Below are 19,996 nucleotides of genomic sequence, written 5' to 3' on the forward strand. Positions count from 1 at the left end.
GTTCTTTTCCAACCCGGACTGTATTATGTTCGCGAAGCCTAGAGAGTCTTTCGTGTTCATGCCCATCGTGGCCCGTGTCTTTCTTTGGCCGATATTTCATTTTTCGAAGTGTGTGATCCCTTCCATTTTTCCCTCTGATTAGTGTTAATAGGGGTTAGTTACCTAGTTGTATTTCCTCTTAAAACAACATTCACAACCACCACCTGTGCAGAGAAATGCCAATGTAGGCTAAATGTACAGCATTGAATAACATTCATTGAAATTAGCACACTGGACTGAAAATGTCAATGTAGGTTATATGTACAGTATTTAATAACATTAATCGAAATCAACACAAATTGAAATCACCACACTATACAGAAAATTGCCAATGTAGTCTAACAAGTGAGTGGAAGCAATGCCAGGATACGGTTAATGCCCACTGTGTTGCTTATTCAAAAGAAGTAAAATGCATCGGCAAAAATACTTCTGGGATGATCCGACACTTACAAACGCATAATATCAATGAAGAGGAATCGTCACAGAACACCTCCGGCTCGGTTTGCATTTCGGATATCGTCTTCAAGTTGTCGCGTACAATTCGACACAGTTCACATTGCACCGTCATATATCGAAGTACCTACGTAATTATGACGTGAATACTCTATAGCAATTTAGATTGCACATTCCATTCATGCGTAATGGTGGTTGCATATGCAGCAAGGCGCATCATGCCTCGTCTCGAGTTCGAATAATGCACGCCTCTAGTATCCAGTTACGTGTACCTACAGTAGCCGTCAGGTTCTGTACTTAAACCACTCATTCGTGTACCTACCAATGTATACAATGCCCGAATGCGTATCCTTTATAATTATGTTATACTTCGTCAAAATAGACCTCGGTATAAATGAACGCCCTAGTCGCTTGTTGACACGTATTTACGAAAATGAGAAGGCCCATGGTTGGATATTCGCATATTCGGAACAAGCAACATTCAGCTCCGACTACCTGCAGGCCTACGACATGCTGCTCGCCGCACATTGTGGGGACAACGCTCTCGAGATTTCTCGAAATTTCTCGCGCGAAATAGTGTCTGCGCTAGTCTCGAGAAATCCCGAGAAATCTCGAGACCTCGTCTCAGACTGCCCATCAGTAGTGGACAGTGCTCGAGGTAGGAGGTTCGAATCCCTGGGATGTGGTAAGGTTGCATACTTGATAGCTTCCAAGGACTCGATTTATTTGACCCTGTAAAAGACCATATGTATCGTTGCATTGGGTCTACTGCTTGGTTGGACGAAGAGATGGTCTGTGGCCAGTTAGCTACGTCGTACATGTTACAAGCTTCGTAGACTAGTGATGGGCATTTGAGACTAGGTCTCGAGATTTCTCGAGACTAGCGCAGGCACTGTTTCTCGCGAGAAATTTCGAGAGATCTCGAGAGCGTTGTCCCCGCATTGTGCGGCGAGCAGCGTGTCGTAGGCCTACAGGTAGTCGGAGCTGAAAGTTGTTTGTGCAGAGTAGCGAATAGCCAACCACGGGCCTTCTCCATTCCGTAAATACGTGTCAACAAGCGACTAGGGCGTTAATTTCTACCGAGGTCTATTTTGACGCAGTATAACAATTATAAAGGCCACGCATTCTGGCATTGTATGCAATGGTAGGTACACGAATGAGTGGTTTAAGTACAGAACCTGAGGGCTACTGTAGGTACACCTACCTGGATACTAGAGGCGTGCATTATTCATTTGAAATCGAGACGAGGCAAGATGCGCCTTGCTGCATATGCAACCACTATTAAGCATGTGTGGAATGTGTAATCTAAAATGCTTCAGTGTGCTCCAATTCTTTCGACAGGTAGATGCACATCGTTATCAGACCCCACAGTCAATAACATATGATCACTGCTTGCGTTTACCGATATTTTGGTGACGAGGGAAATAATTCCTTACGATGTTATAGAGTATTCGCGTCATGTGTAAAGTTAACATAATTAACCAACAACAACAAGCAATTCTATGGATAGAAAATATTACAAGAAGTACTAATTTAACATTCTAAATCCAGCATGATCATACACAAATTCAGTATTTCCAGTGCGTAACACTGCCGCTTACAATACTATATGCTGAGCTTTCTACTAGCTTAACATTACAAGTGATAATAAAGTGAAGTTAAACAATCATTAGAGTACAACTATAACGACAACGAAAGAAAATATGACAAGAAATACCACGAGTTTAACTTTCTAAATCCAGCAAAATATCACAAATTCAGTGTCCGTCGTTTACAACATTTACTTTTCACTTTACACTAGCGCTAATCATCATCTTAAACGATTTGATACCGGATGAGAATCTATCAAAGACTGCTGCAGATAATTTATTCCAATTCCTTATGGTCCTGTTTGCAAAGGAAAATTTTCCCACATTAGTATGCTGGTTATTATTGCACTACTGTTAGTGACCATTGCCACCGGGATATTTCCCATGTGCGATGTATTTTTAACAATAATAATAATTAGGTACCTCGGTATATGACAGTGCAATGTGTAATTGTGTCTAGTTGAACGCGACAACCTGAGGACGATGTACGAAATGCAAAGTAAGTCGTGGATGTCTGTTATTTTGAAGAGATGCCACACAGCACAGCCCGCTGTGTTGTTTATTCAAAAGAAGCAAAATACTGCAATCTTTCCACCCCACGCCATTTGCGGCATAGAACCAAATGACTGCATGATAATCCCTAAAAATTCGGGATACCGCCATATAGCACCATCCGCCAAAGCACCTGATGGAAAGGGACCTTTTTAGTCTAGAGTCAAATGCCACCTCATCAGGAAGGAACAACAAAAAAAATTTCACAATGATGGGTGAGAAAATGCTCTTCCGACCGTGCAAGGGTCTACTGCACCCTTCCGTTCCACAGAATCAAACCACCGACCTCCCAAGGCCATGGTGCGTACGCGGCAGAAGATCAAAGAAAATAACACATAACTAGCTTAAAGGCATAAATGAACGGAAGGAAACCTGGGATACAATGTTATTCGGCAAAATGACAGGCAGATAAAAGTTTAAATACCTATTTATTGAGCCTTGATAAATCAAATTAATTAAAGGTTGATCCTGACTATTTATAGTATATCAATGTTGAATATGCAATGTCCAATGGACTAAATACAAATTGTAAAGTGTCAAAAATTTTATTTCTCCTTTACCTCTTTCTTCTTCCCGACATGATGATAAATATTACATTATAATTTGTATAACATACTTTTTTTAAAAGAATCAGAAATATCCTTATAAATGCGACGGTTATCATTAATAACTTTCTTCACTATCAGAAGAAGCAATTATTTATACAACAAATTAAATTGAAGATAACTTGAAGTGGTCACCTAGCTAAATTAATTATATTACAAAAATAAACAAAGAATAAATGAATGCTAGTCGATATAATCCTAATCAAAATAAAATGACTGATGTCGGGTCCAGAAATCGAACCCACATCCCAATGAATCCAATGACAAAAATTACGAAAATAAAACTCGATTTGTCATCCACATAAAGAGTGAAACACGAATAAAAGAATGCATAAAAAAGGAAAATATGTACACATAATATGAAAAGAAACAATAAACAAGATACACATGCAATTGGCTGTATATAAAAAAATATGTGACAACAAAAATCCATGGTTGCCTCAGAAGTCGAACTGATGATATCCAAGATGGCATCGACAAACGGGACAAAAAAACTGCCTTTCTTAATTAATCATAGGGTCAATAAATAAATAATAATACTGGCGTTCCAGTTAGTTAAATATTATTATAAGATCATACATGGAAAAGTAAAAGAATCCTTTAAACAATAATCGGTGTCGCACTGCCTTCATTCTAAGTGGAATAGCTCGAACAATACAGCATACAGTAATCCTCTACAAGGGGCAAGCCCTCTCGCTACCCTTCCGTCTTCGCTCAGCTAGTAAATCTATGGACGTCAAAGCCCTAGCAAATAATGGCCCGGTGTGGCAGAAATATCCTTTCAACATCTCAAGGTGAAAGCAAATCGTTTCCCTTGGAACACATATTTGTTAAATAATCTTATTTCATTATATATTCTCATATCATATTTCCAAAGCTCCACTGGCTTATAAATTCACTGTCCTGCCACAATTCTATAATACAATATCAATCCACTGTTCATTTTCTCATATTCACATCCTTCAACTTAGAATGACCGGCTTCGATTCCATCCGATTACAGAATACAGCCTAGGTTTTTCCTACATTTTAAAATCAAATCAATAAAATCAAATATGGATTTTAAACATATCCATAATGTTATTCTCATATATAGAAAGGGAAAATATTCGACATTAAAGGAAAACGCTAATCTCAATAGGAGGGCGTCTGTTCGATGTCTAGGCATGTCACAAGTTACGCATATAATTAATAGAGCCATCTACAAATATTATCATGCAAATTACGTGAAAATAAGAGTGCCTTGCTATCCTGATGTTAACAGTCGATAATCCATTTTTACAAGCATAATCACCATGCATTATCATAATAAGCTTGGATATCACGTAAATAAATTATACAAAATTACGGCTTGGCTCAGTGCCAAAACAAATCTACTTTCTATTACATTTACCTAATCTAAGCACTCTCAGACTAACTAATATTTTATCATCACGTCAAATACATGCATTACGTTAATTATATATATATTTAAGCCCATGGAGTAGACTATTAATTCCATGAAATGAACATAAATGAATATGAAGACCACTCACAAGTTCTCTCTCTAATTAAAAAATACATGCAATTTACATGTCTAACCTAATTTACGTGATCTGCATAATGAATAACCGCGCATTTATTAAAAAATTATTTCCTTTTAGTACTTATCATCATGTCGTAACAATCCAAGGTTCGGGTCCCGGGTAAGACACTCATTTTCATTTTTTAAGCTTCCATGGTGTTGACGTTGGTCACGGGTTCATGTCCGTTGCTACTCCCGCTGAGCACGTTCATAATCCAATGGTTATCTTCTACACTTATAACAGTTTTTATGAGATTAATACTTGTTGCGTCACTTTAACACAAAAAACACAATTATTACACTATAATGAAATTAATACTTGTTGCATCACTTAAAAAGTTACAATTATACCGTTCTTGCGATCACATAACTTCAACCTTTTTTTAAATACTATTGTTTGTAGACAATTACAATATTCTCGAAGATATAAACTGTACATTTACAGTCTGAAACACTAAATAGATCAGAACACCATCAAACCGTGGTTCTGCTTTGGATCCTTCGCGTGAAGTGGATACTGTTGTCATCATCGCTATTCCTTTTATAAACTTTCCCCCTCTCATGCAAGAGACAGTGGATAATCCCCACTACTTTTTTTAATTAATAGTTCCACGTGTCGTATGACATCGGTAATACACTCAAACGTGTGACTCAGATTCTTAAGTAGTCTGGTTATGTGCGGAACCTGAATTGTTCGGCCATTTATTCAAAATTAATTATCAAAATAATGCCCCTACAATGTCCTCCATGAGGGTGCTGCGTACAAGGGACGCTTAGCGTGTTATATAATGCAACGATTGCGTATTCTTCCACACGTTAATATATTATAAAGAATTGGAATTTTGGCAGATGTCTATAATGAAATCATATAACATCCCGAGGTTTCCCATATTAAATATTATGCATGTCTCGAAATCTCATCATACAAATGCAACTCGCGAGCTGGCAACATCGTGTTCGGCCATTTTTTCAACGGGTGAAAGTATCATTATCGATTTTTCTGGCTTGACATTTTCTTCTCTCTCTCTCTCTATCTGTGTATTCTTTTAGTTAAGACGGAGTGGTGTTTAGCATGTACATGACCGATAAGGTCACAATACGTCGGCAGAAATACTTCTGGGATGATCCGACACTTAAAAACATATATTATAAATGAAGAGGAATAGTCACAGAACACCTCCGGCCCGGTCTGAATCACAAGAAGCTACCCGGCCAACAACGATTGTGAGGCATCCAGGTAGGTGTACATCCTAATAACTGTTATTAACAAATTATACGGGTTATTCAGCTAAGATGTCCCACTGAAATAACTCTTGAACAGTTTAAGATACTGGCATTCTATCTTCACTTTCGTTATGGTATTAAGGAGCTCATAGTTCAACATGCAGTGCTTTCCTAGGCTTTTGACAAAATTTATCGTCACTGGTACGTTGCACAGCTTGCACTACAGGAGGATCGGTCTCGAGATCTGTGACGTCAGTTTCGAGAGAGAGCGTTGTCCATCACTATCGTAGACCACAGGTAGGACAAAGTATGCCCCATTGGAAAGATAACATGCGATGGCAGGTAAGTATGTAGCTGCGCGAACTCTCCTCCCACGAAGCAATTCACAACACAATGTTTATTCACGGCCTCGAGATTTATTCCAACGACGAGTATGTGGATATCTATGGAGAAGTTAGACAGAATGCATACAAGGCATAACGTCTGTACCATTGTACACTATCCGAATAGACAACCGACGGGTATGGCATTTCGGATTGTGGAAAGACGTCTGCGGGATACTGCATCCCTGGGAAGGACACGGCCTGTTCGAGATCGCCTGACGTCTGCTAACAATGAAGAGGTCGTGTTTGACGCTATCCGGCGTAACCCCCATACTAGCACAAGGGCCATTGCACAGGAGACGAACATCAGACGAGCGTCTGTTATGCGGATATTGTATACTCACCGGTTTCACCCATACCATCTGCACTTACACCATGAGCTCCATGGTCATGATCTCGATGGCCGGGTGGCGTTCTGTCAATGGATTCTACAGCATGTGGACACTGATCCTGCTTTTCTAGCGACACTATTTACGGACGAAGAAGAAATTCCACAATAGAACCGTTAATCGCCATAATATGCATTACTGGAGTGTGGATAATCCCCATTCGGTGCGACGGACAGCTTTTCAGGTACAGTGGGGCGTGGATGTATGGTGTGGAATCATGGGTGATCACCTCATCGATCCTCGCTTCTTTGAGGGCCATCTGACCAGCCAACGTTATCTGCGGTTTCACCAAGATGAACTACCACCGGTTTTGGAACGTGCCGCTCCTGGATGTGGTTTCAACATGACAGCTCCACCGCACGTGGCGGCGGTCGTCCGGAACCATCTCCATGCGATGTATCCTGATAAATTGATAGGACCTGTCCCCTGGCCCGCCAGATCTTACGCCCCTGGATTTTTTCTGTGGGGCCATGTAAAACAACGGGCGTATGCACAGGAGCCAGCCAGTCCTTGTCACCTTACATCACCGAGGCATGCCGATCCGTTTCGCCAGAGATGTTGCATCGGGCCAGATGGTCCTTACAACATCGCGCGCACCTCTGTATCGTCAGTTCGAGCAGGTGCTGCGTTAAACGACGTGGATAACTGACATCCTGCCGAATGGCTCCTAGCCTCTATCAAGCCAGCTCCATAACAACGGTCCTTTACAGGGCCAAATAAATCAGTCTGTAAAATACCGTTTTAAGCATACAACCTTGCCACATCCCAGGCAACTGGCTTAAAAAAATACTTACACGGGACTTGAACCTTCTAACTCTCGAGCACTGTCAACTAGTGATGGGCAACGCTCTCGCTCGATACTCTCGAGACTGACGTCACGGATCTCGAGACTCTCGCGAGAATCTCGAAACCGATTCTCCTGTGTTGCGATCTGTGCCATGTTCCAGTAACTACGAGTGTAAAAATGAAATGGCATATGGCTTTTAGTGCCGGGAGTGTCCGACAAGTTCGGCTCGCCAGTTGTAGGTCTTTCGATTTGACGCCCGTAGGCGACCTGCCTGTCGTGGTGAGGATGAAATGATGACGACACGTACACCCAACCCCCGTGCCAGCGAAATTAACCAATTATGGTTAAAATTCCCGACCCTGCCGGGAATCGAACCCGGGACCCATGTGACCAAAGGCCAGCACGCTAACTATTTAGCCAAGGAGCCGGACACTACGAGTGTAAACTATATAGTATACCATAAGCAGTTATCACGTGAAATAACGTTTTCATATGGAAACGTGTGAGCCGATAAATTTTGTCAAAAGCCTGGAAAAGTATTACATGTTCAGCAATGACCCCCTTAATGCCATTAACGAAAGTGAAAACAGAATGTCAATATCTTAAACTGTTCACGACTTATTTGAGGTGGACATCTTAACTGAATAATCCTGTATAATTGGTGAATAACTGCAGTTAGGGTGTAGACCTATCCGGATACTAGAGGCGCGCATTATTCGAACTTGAGACGGGGCAAGATGTGCATGGCTACCTCTGCATCCACCATTACACATGAGTGGAACGTGTAATCTAAAATGCCCGATTTGCTCCAATTCTTTCGACAGGGGTAATGGGCAACGCTCTCGAGACCGATCCTTCTGTGCAGCGAGCTGTGCGACGTCCCAGTAACTACGAACGCAAACTTGATAGTATATCATCAGCAGTTCTAGTTTGGAAACGCGTGTACCGATAAATTTTGTCAAAAGCCTGGAAAAGTACTGCAAGTTGAACTATGAGCCGCTTAATACCATTAACGAAAGTGAAAAAGTATATTAAACGGTCCAAGTGTTATTTCAGGCGGACATCTTAACTGAATAATCCTTACCTTATAATTTGTTAATAACTGTAGATAGGACAAACACCTGCCTGGATACCACGCAGTTGTCGTCTGCAGGATAGCTTCTTGTGGTGCAGACCGAGCCGGAGGTATTCTGTGACAATTGCTATTTGTTTTACGTCGCACCGACACAGATAGGTCTTATGGCGACGATGGGATAGGACAGGCCTAGGAATGGGAAGGAAACAGCCATGGCCTTAAGGTACAGCACCAGCATTCGCATGGTGTGAAAATGGGAAACCACGGAAAACCATCTTCAGGGCTGTCGACAGTGTGATTCGAACCCACTATCTCCCGGATGCAAGCTCACAGTTGCGCACTCCTAACCGCACGGCCAACTCGCCCGGTCTGTGACAATTGGTGGTGGTAGTGATTATTTCATTAAGAGGACGTTCAACTAGGCAACCATCCTCTATACTATACTACACTAATCAGAGAGAAGAAATGGAAGGGATCCAACACTTCGAAAAATGAAGGTGTCGGCTAAAGGAAAACAAGGGCAACAAAGGGCGTGAAAATGAAATCCCCTATGCCTCGAGTGCTGTAATACCGTCGGATTCGGATAAGAACAAGAGTTGACCGAGAGAGGTCAGATAGGATAGATGAAAGTGAGGAGCCTGGCACAAGTAAGTGGAAGCAATATCCATGACTCAGCTGAGGACCCCGTGGTCGCCAACCCATGCTCCCAAGTTAAGAGCCACTTTTAGTCGCCTCTTACGACAGGCAAGGGATACCGTAGGTATTATTATACCACCCTCGCCCACAGAGGGTTTCTGTGACGATTCCTCTTCATAGATATTATGCGTTTTAAGCAGTAGTGGCGATTGGGAATTAGAAGTGAGGGGGCAAAAAGATGCACAGACAACAAAAAGTACCCGGGATTGTGGGATAATGTGACGGGGGTGTTTATAAAAGTGAAAAATATCTACAAAATGTTAACTTTTTGAAGCTCTCTGAGCGAATTTCGACAGAGAGGTAACAGTTTACGAACTTACGTGCGGTATGAAGAGATTTTTTAAAATATTTTGATTCAATACTATACAGTAAAACTTTCAGCAAAAGAACAATTACACATGTATTACATTTTAATAGAAGTAAGGCGTGATAACACAATTAAAATCATTTATTAATTGACTACGTAGTAAGAAACTAACAGACACTAAAGAGACTGTCAGACTGACGAATGCGCACGGCAAGCGGGTGAATCATACATCAGTGTCCATAACTTGGGCAAATAAAAGACTGCTACCCTTCCTCACAGCACATGCAAATATGCAAATGCACTTTAAATTGCTGTGGCGCTATACAAATCGGTTAGCCGCGACAAACGACATTTTGTGCGTATTTCCGCCAAAACGTTTGTAATCATTTAAGAAAATAGAGCAAGAGCTGAAAACACAACAGGGCTTGAATAAATTGCTTTAAAATAATAATTAGCAGTTTCAGCCGGCTAAAATGTAATACAAATGCAATGTTTTCTCCAGAAAGTGGGGGAGACTGCCTCCCCCCTAATCGCCGCTACTGTTTTAAAGTGACGAATCATCCCAGAAGTATTTCTGCTGACGTATTTGACTCCTTTTGAATAAACAACACAACTGGCTGTGCTATGTGGCATCTCTTCAAAACAGCGTACATCCGTGTCTTACGCTGAATTTCGGACATCGTCTTAAAGTTATCGCGTACAATTAGACACAATTACCCATTGCACCGTCATATAGAAATGAAACAAATGAACGCCTTAGCCGCTTTTTGACACGCAGGCCTACTGACGGCATGGAGAAGGCTCGTGGTTGGCTATTCGCATATTCGGCACAAGCAACATTAAGCTCACGCTACCTATAGGCCTACGACACGCTGCTCGCCACACAATGCGCGGACGACGCTCTCGAGATCTCTCGAAATTTCTCGCGAGAAATAGTGTCTGCGCTAGTCTCGAGAAATTTCGACAAATCCGGAGACCTCATCTCGGACTGCCCATCACTACTGTCAACTATCACACATCCTACCGCGCGCTAGCCATGTGAGCTACTGCGACACTTGACCTACGGCGCCCACTCCCCAACGTATATAGTACCGCGCTCCCACCTCTCTCGAAGTACGTGTTCTGCGTTTCTGTACTCGTTTTACGGGTTAAATCGAGGTACCCATAATAGCGCTCACGATCCCTGCTCTCTAGACCGTAAACACACATCTCGTATATGATGTACATATTTTGGTTCTGCAGTATTGGAAGGTTAACAGTGGAACCCATTTTCATTCTGAGACAGATCCAAGAGCTGGGAATATGGGAAGGATGTAGTAATGGCGTTTGTGGACTTAGAAAAGGCATACAATAGCATCCCCAGGACAAAAGTTTGGGAAAGCCTGACAGACGGACATTTTTGCTAGTGGCTTTACGTCGCACTGACACAGACAGGTCTTATGGCGACGATGGGATAGGAAAAGGCTAGGAGTTGGAAGGAAGTGGAAGGAAGTGGCCGTGGCCTTAAGGTACGGCTCCAGCATTCAGACGGACATTGGCAAGGAGCTAATAACTATGGTAAAAGCAAGATATAACTCGCAGCTGTGTGAAGACAACAGAGGGTAGAACAGAATGGATTGGAATTGACAATGGACTAAAACAAGGGAGTGTGCTGTCACCTTTGATGTACATAATGGTGATGGATAAGTGATAATGCAGCAAAGGAAGATTATAGATGGTAAAGAACGTAATTGTGTTTGCAGATGATCTGGTGAGAAGATTATCTGGTACAACAGCTGAATGTCCCGAATAAGACTGAACAATGGGGATCGAGGATCAAAGTGGAATGAGTAGAGAAGTACAAACGGAAAAGGAGCCATCAAATTTGGAGACAAGTAACTGGAAATAGAACACTTCCAAAACTTGTGAAATGAACTGACAGAAAATTTAAGACTGAATATGGAAATAAGTAGGATACAACTGGGGAGTGCCTTTTACAACCAAGTACAGAGATTGATATGGAATAAAGATGTACTAATGAAGGCTAAAGAAGTAATGTACAATGGATATTACTAATATTCACATATGCAGCACACACCTGGACAATTGCTCAGAGGGATGAGAGTACTGTACAGACAGCTGAAATAAAATTCCTGAGGAGTTTGGAACAGGGGACAAAGAGGTATAGTGAGAAATGAAAGCATACAAAGAGAGCTAATAATGTGCAAAGACTAAATGATAAACTGCCCTGTCAAGTGTCGTCTGGAAAAGGGGAAATGATAATGATGTAGTTCAAACTAATGTTATGATTTCATGAAGATTAGATTCCATGAAAGGATGTTCAGATCACTAGCAGCTATTCAGATGCCTTCAATGAAGTCTCCAATGAAAGCAATTTGAAAACTAGGTAAGATTTTAAAAATGTGAGCATTTGTTTCTCAAATTAAAATTGTAATTTAATAAAAATAAGATCATTTCATGAAGATTAAGTCTGTGGAAGGATATTTAGATCAGTGGCAGTGATTCACATGCCTCAAAAAGAAAGTGACTAGGGAAGTAGGTAGAATGTACACTATTTGTAGGGGCCGTATTTTTTGGTAATAGCGATACGCACGAAATTTTTCATATCTTCTTTCTAGCCTATGTATGACCTTATAGGTACCGTACCGTTACGTATTTTAGCGAAATGAACTCGCGAAATCTGATTTATTACGCGAATCGCGCAAATAATAACGAAATATACCCCACCTGGTACGAAAAATGCGAAATCGTATCGGAAAAGATCTCCAATAAACGTTTAAATGCTTCTGAGAACTTGACTATAGTAGTTTCCTTTTCAGTTGATTGATAGCGCTGTATATTCTCTACACAAATGCACACAAAGCGATGAGCCCTGTGTATCGGAGGTGTGTGTATTCAGTTCCGCGATCTCTAAGGCAATCATTAAAAATCGATATCTGGTATCGATTACAGCAAATGGCGTTGTGTTCGTAGCAAGATCGGTTGTAGATACAGCAGTGAGAGTTCGCCACTTATGAAACTTTATCAGCAAATGTCCAGCATTTAAGTACAAAAATGCTGAAAACTAAAGTCACAACAGTTTTTCCGAGGGCCGAGGAATACAACAGTGAGGCCTTCTATGTATTTGATGCTGCAAGAAAGATTATAATGTGTAAGAACTGTAATGTTCGCATTACGTGAAAACGAAGAGACACGTGCGATAAATCCTGTAGAGAATCAGAAACACACCAGAATAAGAAGAATGAAGCAAATGAACATAATTTTAAGCGGCAAATAACAATCGGCGATACTTTACACATCGCAAAGGAGTTGAAAAGTGGTAGAGAGCAATTTGTAATAGACACAACAAAAGCATTCATGTAAACCAGCATTTCTATAGAAAAACTGGATAATCCTGGCATGACATGGATGAATATAAAAGGAAAGATAAATAATACCGACTTTATTATAAAATATGACGATATTAGTAGGCCTATTGTAAATAAATCGCACCGAGCACGATAGCTGCAGTCGCTTAAGTGCGGCCAGTATCCAGTAATCGGGAGATAGTGGGTTCGAGCCCCACTGTCGTCAGCCCTGAAGGTGGTTTTCCGTGGTTTCCCATTTTCACACCAGGCAAATGCCAGGGCTGTACCTTAATTAAGGCCACGGCCGCTTCCTTCCAATTCCTAGGCCTTTCCCATCCCATCGTCGCCGTAAGACGTATCTGTGCCGGTGCTACGTAAAGCAAATAGCAAAACAAGAAATCGCCTGGTTGAGTTGTAATAATGTTATTGTTTTTACGTCCCACTAACTACTTTTACGGTTTTCGGAGACGCCGAGATGTCGGAATGTTGTCCCACAGGAGTTCTTTACGCGCCAATAAAACTAGTAACACGGGGCTGACGAATTTGAGCACCGGAGTGAGCCAGGATTGAACCTACCAACTTGGGCTCAGAAAGCCAACGCCTTAACTGTCTGAGTTACTCATCCCCGGCTGTGCAGCACCAGCATATCCATAAATATCCTCCAGGGATATATGGCTTTGCAAAATGCAGTGAAAGCACATCTGATAGAAGAGAAGAAAGAAGACATTGTTAGTAAAGTTTTAGGAGGTTCGATAGAAGACCACAGTAAATTTGCACCAAGTGTTCGCAAGCATTTTGGTTTCAGACGTCTAATGTGGTCAGTGAAAGGGGCTGCTTTGTTTACAAAAATATACTTTCTGACTGCCGCACAACTCTGAATCCTGATAATGTTGAAACCATGCGTAGTTTTTACTTTGGAGACAAGTCATTCAAAATGGAAAAACGTGCAGAACCAAACCAAACCCTACGGCACTTAACGCCCTGAAAGGGCCTTGTCCTGCCCAGTGACCACTGCTCAGCCTGAAGGCCTGCAGATTACGAGGGGTCGTGTGGTCAGCACGACGCATCCTCTCGGCCGTTATTCTGGGCTTTCGAGACCGGGGCCGCCATCTCACCGTCAGATAGCTCCTCAATTCTAATCAGGTAGGCTGAGTGGACCTCGAACCAGCCCTCAGGTCGAGAGAAAAATAACATTTTGTATATTTGGTTGTTCTAAGGTTTAATAACAATTTAATACATTACAAGTGTTCACTTTAAAACCCCTAATCACAAAATTAGTTAGATTTACACCATACCATAAGGAATATTTCACAAGAAACATCGATCAGTATGACAATTTATTTCACGAAATACCTACCGAAATAGTGTTAGTTTTAACACCGAAATCAACAGTTTTATTTCACCAAAAATAAGGCCCTTAACTATTTGTGTGCATTTTCTCCAATTAAATTCGTAATTCATTTCAATTAATAAGATTAAGATTTCACTAAGCAGCAAAGTCAAGATGCTTTAGAAGACTGTTGTGAATATGTTGAGAAAAGAGGAGGCCACAGCAGCAGCAGAAGCTGCTGCAGTTTTCACCGTTTGGGACAATGACCAGGAAGTCGCAGAAGTAGTTAGATGAACTTACAGCCTCTCCTTTGTTAAAGGCAGATCAAAAGTTCTTGTGTATGCTTTTCAGACTGCTGAAATAAGACTGAAAACGCGACAAAATGTTCAAAGTGATCTCTAAAGGAAATTTTGCAGTTACCCACGAATACACCCGATAGTGTTCTGTACTCTGATTTAAAATTCAAAGGCCTCCGACATTTTAAAGCAACCTCAGAAATGCATCTACAACAAATTAGCTACATTTTAAATTCATGCTTACAGGCCCTCTACATCAGATATTAACAGATCCTCCAATAAAGGCAGCGACCTTCCAAATAGAAGAAAAATCTGCCAAGAGCTAAGAAGTCGTGAAATGACAAATTGGTGCTCATTGCCTCAGAAGGGGATCAGTGTAGAGCTGTATAAAGAGTACACTCCGGCCAACAATTGGATTAGGCATCACCAAGGACTCTTGTAGTGAATGGCGAGAGGCAATTAAGATGACAAATGTCTGCAGTATGAACTATTCCAGGCAGAACTCAGGACACGGAAAACTATGTCACAGATGCGTCGGTGAGAAAGAAACACTGGGCTCTTGCCTCTACAACGAAGTACTCAAACTCTCGTCGCCACAAGATAAGATCGTTGCTTGCAGAACAACTCCGTAGTAAAAATTTCCGTGCTTATGAAGATGTCCACAGTTTATCTACCACAGACAGTATAAGACGAAATGACAATTGCCTTTAAAGAACATAAAGGCTTTGTTATCTGACCATGTCGTCCAGCCTACTTAAGTCCTCCTTGGAAAGCTGAACATTTACGCACCCACCATACCATTCTACAAAAACAAATATCAGCTGAATGAAGCAGAGATTATCAGCCTAATAGTTGCTCCCGGCAAAATACCTGCCTTGTTCAGATTTCTGGAACAAGTTCTAGCTGCCGACGAACAGCATTGAAAGAATAGTTACACCACCATACGTGAAATTGTACAAATCCTGAAACCTCATTTGTTCAGACTTCTTTAATTAAATATGTTACCGTTATATTTCTATATGATTAAGTTTCTGTATCCTGATACACTTAAATTTGTCCATCGTGGCAACCCGTAATTGCAGGAAGTTGATTCGTTCAATAAAAATATATGAACAGGTACCTATAATGGTAGATCATTGGTTTAGATGTTTTAGAGGAAGTCTAACTGACCAACGGAGCTCTGCTAAGAAACATTTCCCATTGTCCAACAGATTTATAACTGTTACAACCAAGTGTTGGTACTGAATTTGATAGAAAGTTCCTTAGCCCCTAAATAGAGTATGTAACCCACCACTTCTTAATCCTTTTTTACTTATTTAGCGCATAGTGTATACAGACAATGTTAGATATATCTTTTAATACTAGCAAGGTACCCGTGCTTCGCTACGGTATTATACTGAAATTTATAATTGAATGCTTATTGTTTTCGATATATAATCCGCCGAAATTCGCGATCTGACACGTTTTCAGCGAGAATCCACAAAAATTCCCGATCTGACTCGTTTTCTATTAGATTACGGCACGTTTCCTCCCATTTTTCAATCTTCCTTTCCAGCAATCGATTTCGTACTTCCCGGGCTAGGCTCAGGTATTCTTCCCGGTCAGTTGGGTCCGTAAATCTTTGCCATATCGTATTTTCCTATAATCATTTTTAATCTGGATAAAATCCTTCAGGAGATCCGGCGTGGTGTCATATTGGGTGCCTTGGCGGCACTGAACCCGCGGCCGGACTGCATTCTTAGTTATTACCCGTCCAAGAGCCGTTTCCAGCGCGGTCCGCATATTTGACGACGGTCCGGAACATTATTATTATTATTATTATTATTATTTATTATTATTATTATTAATATTAATATTATTATTACTATTATGTGTTGCTGGGATGAATGATGACAGGGAAAACCAGAGTATCCGGAGAAAAACCTGTCCCGCCTCGGTTTTGTCCAGCACGAATGTCACATGGAGTGACCGGGATTTGAACCACGGAACCCAGCTGTGAGAGGCCGGCGCTGCCGCCTGAGCAACGGAGGATCCTTATAAGTACATTAAGAACAGTAAAATCAATTGGTCTCACCTCCTTTTACACCCCACCACCGTTAGTTTTTACTGCCACCCCCCCCCCCAAAAAAACAAAAATTAAAAGAAGGCGTGTTTCTTTATGTTTAAGGGAGATTCCAAACACCAATGTTCACGTCTATTACCTTCAGTTTTGAGATATAAGTATCCCCATAAATATAATTTACTTTTGTCACTTCATTTCAAACTACTCTCCCCCCCCCCCCTTAAGTGAATTTTCCCGCAAAAAATACTTCTTTAATAGTGAAGGATCGTCTAAATACCAACTATCACGACTCTAACTTCTTCAGTTTTTGATTTATGTGTCCTCATGAAAGGAATTCAACTCCTTTACACTCCCGCCCCCCAAGATGGTTCCCCCCCCCCAAAACGCGTTTTTCTTTGTTTTTAAAGGAGATCCAAATACGAATTTTCACGTCTGTAACAACTTTAGTTTTTATTAGATGTATATATTCTCATACAATTAAAGTCAATTTTTCAATTCTTTCACCCCCTCCCCCCGCTTCATTGGATTTTCCGAGAATACGTGTTTCTTTACTTTTAAAGCAGATTGCAAATATCAAATTTCACGTCTGTAACATCTTCATTTTTAAGATATCAGTAGCCTAATTAAAAGAATTCAACACCATTTTCAGTCACTATCACCCCCCCTCTACCAAGTGGTATTTCCGAAAATGAAAAATACACGTTTCTTTATGTTCAATAGAGATAAAAATACCATTTTTCACTTCTGTAACATGTTAAGTTTTTTTAGATATACTGTAAAAATTCTCATTTTAAAATTTCGCCCCTTTTGGGTTCCCCTTAAGTGGAGTTTCCAAAAACAAATCACCTATGTTTCTTTACATTTACAGGAGATTCCAAACACCCACTTTTTAGGTCTGTAACATTTACGTTTCCAAGATCATCTTTCAAAAAATTCACCCCAATTTGTCACTCCTGTTTAACCGCCATTAATAGGATTTTCCAAAAACTAAAAAAATACGTGTTTCTTTATTTTTAAAGGAGATCCCATATACAAATTTTCAGTTCTGTAATATCTTCCGTTTCTGTGATATATGTATTCTCATTAAAGGCATTCAACCCATTTTTTACCCTTTTACACCCCTCCTATTGGGATTTACAGGAAACCAAAAAATACGTGTTCCTTTATTTTTAGAGGAGATTCTAACTACCAATTTTTACATCTGTAAATTTTAAAGTTTTAAGATGTAGACACATTCATTTTAAAAAATTCACCCCCCTTTTCACCCCTCAATATTTGGATATTCCAAAAACGAAAAAATACGTGTTTCTTAACATTTAAAGTAGATCCCAAATACCAATTTTCAGGTCTGTAATATCTTCAGGTTCTGAAATATAAGTAGCCTCATTAAACTCATTCAACCAATTATTCACCCTTTTACACCCTTCCTATTGGGATTTTCCGAAAACAAAAGAATACGTGTTTCTTTATTTTTAAAGGAGATTCTAAATACCAATTTTTACATCTATAAACTATAACAGTTTTGAGATATAGATGCACTCATTTTAAAAAATCACCCCCTTTTCACCCCTCCCCCCATTAATTGGATTTTCCAAAAACAAAAAAATACGTGTTTCTTTATTTTTAAAGGAGATCCCAAACACCAATTTTCAGGTCTGTAATATCTTCAGTTTCTGAAATATATGTAGCCTCATCAAAGGCATTCAACCCCTTTTTCACCCCTTTTCACCCCTCCTATCGCGATTTTCCGAAAACAAAAAAATACGTGTTTCTTTATTTTTAAAAGAGATCAAAAGTACCAATTTTCAGGTCTGTAATATCTTCAATTTCTGAGATATAAGTACTGGTATACTGATTAAGGGCATTCAACCCATTTTCCCCATTTTCTCCCCTCCTATTGGGATTTTCTGAAAACAAAAAATACGTGTTTCCTTATTTTTAAAGAAGATTCTAAATACCAATTTTTACATCTGTAAACTTTTAAACTTTTGAGATATAGACACACTCATTTTAAAATTTCACCCCTCTTTTCACCCCCTTAGCGAAGAGATATCCAAAAATCCTCTCTTAGCAAGCACCTACATCTTAATATGAATATATCCCCAAAATTTCATTTCGTTACGTCCAGTAGTTTTGGCTCTGCGATGATGAATCAGTCAGTCAGTCAGGACAAGTTATTTTATATATATACAAGACCATTGGTCCGGACGGTTAAAGCCGCATTGTAATTTTACATGGTGTTTTTTTGTTTGTGCTTTTATTCAGCCGGGGTTGGTAACGCAATGTATTTATCAGCATTGATGGCAATGACGTCACATTCCGTTCACCATGACCAATGAGAATGCAAGAAACTACTTGAGCCATGGACGATGGCGGCTACTGTTCTTTATTAGGTTATAAAAGTAAATATATTTCTCGGGGCGGGCTGGTGGGTTCCTAGACATGGCAATGAACACATCTCTCCTCTAAAAGGAATTCCAAGTAAGATTTACATTATTTTCACTTCCCTATAATGTTATAAACGTTGGGCTGCGAGAAGTAAAGTTTTACCCTACTTTTTTCACTTCATTTCACACTACTCCCCCCCCCCCACTAAATGAACCTTCCCGCAAAAAATACTTGTTTCTTTAATAGTAAAGGATCTTCTAAATAACTTACCAATTATCACGACTCTAACTTCTTCAGTTTTTGATTTATGTGTCCTCATGAAAGGAATTCAACTATTTTACACTCCCGCCCTCCATGATGGTTTCCCGCCCAAAACGCGTTTTTCTTTGTTTTTAAAGGAGATCCAAATACGAATTTTCACGTCTGTAACAACCTTAGTTTTTGTTAGATGTATGCATTTTCATACAATTAAGCCAATTAATTTTTCAATTCTTTCACCACACCCCCCGCTTCATTGGATTTTTTTTTTTTTTTTTTGCTATGGGCTTTACGTCGCACCGACACAGATAGGTCTTATGGCGACGAACAGTGGATTTTAAGAGAATACGTGTTTCTTTACTTTTAAAGCAGATTGCAAATATCAAATTTCACGTCTGTAACACCTTCATTTTTGATATATCAGTAGCCTAATTAAAAGAATTCAACACCATTTTCAGTCACTTTTACGCCCCCCTCCACCCAAGTGATATTTCCGAAAACTAAAAATAAATACACGTTTCTTTATGTTTAATAGAGATAAAAAATACCATTTTTCACTCCTGTAACATGTTAAGTTCTTTAGATATACTCTAAAAATTCTCATTTTAAAATTTCACCCCTTTGGAGTTCCCCTTAAGTGGAGTTTCCAAAAA

Source organism: Anabrus simplex, chromosome 2 (genome assembly GCF_040414725.1).
Source record: "Anabrus simplex isolate iqAnaSimp1 chromosome 2, ASM4041472v1, whole genome shotgun sequence".
NCBI lineage: Eukaryota > Metazoa > Arthropoda > Insecta > Orthoptera > Tettigoniidae > Anabrus > Anabrus simplex.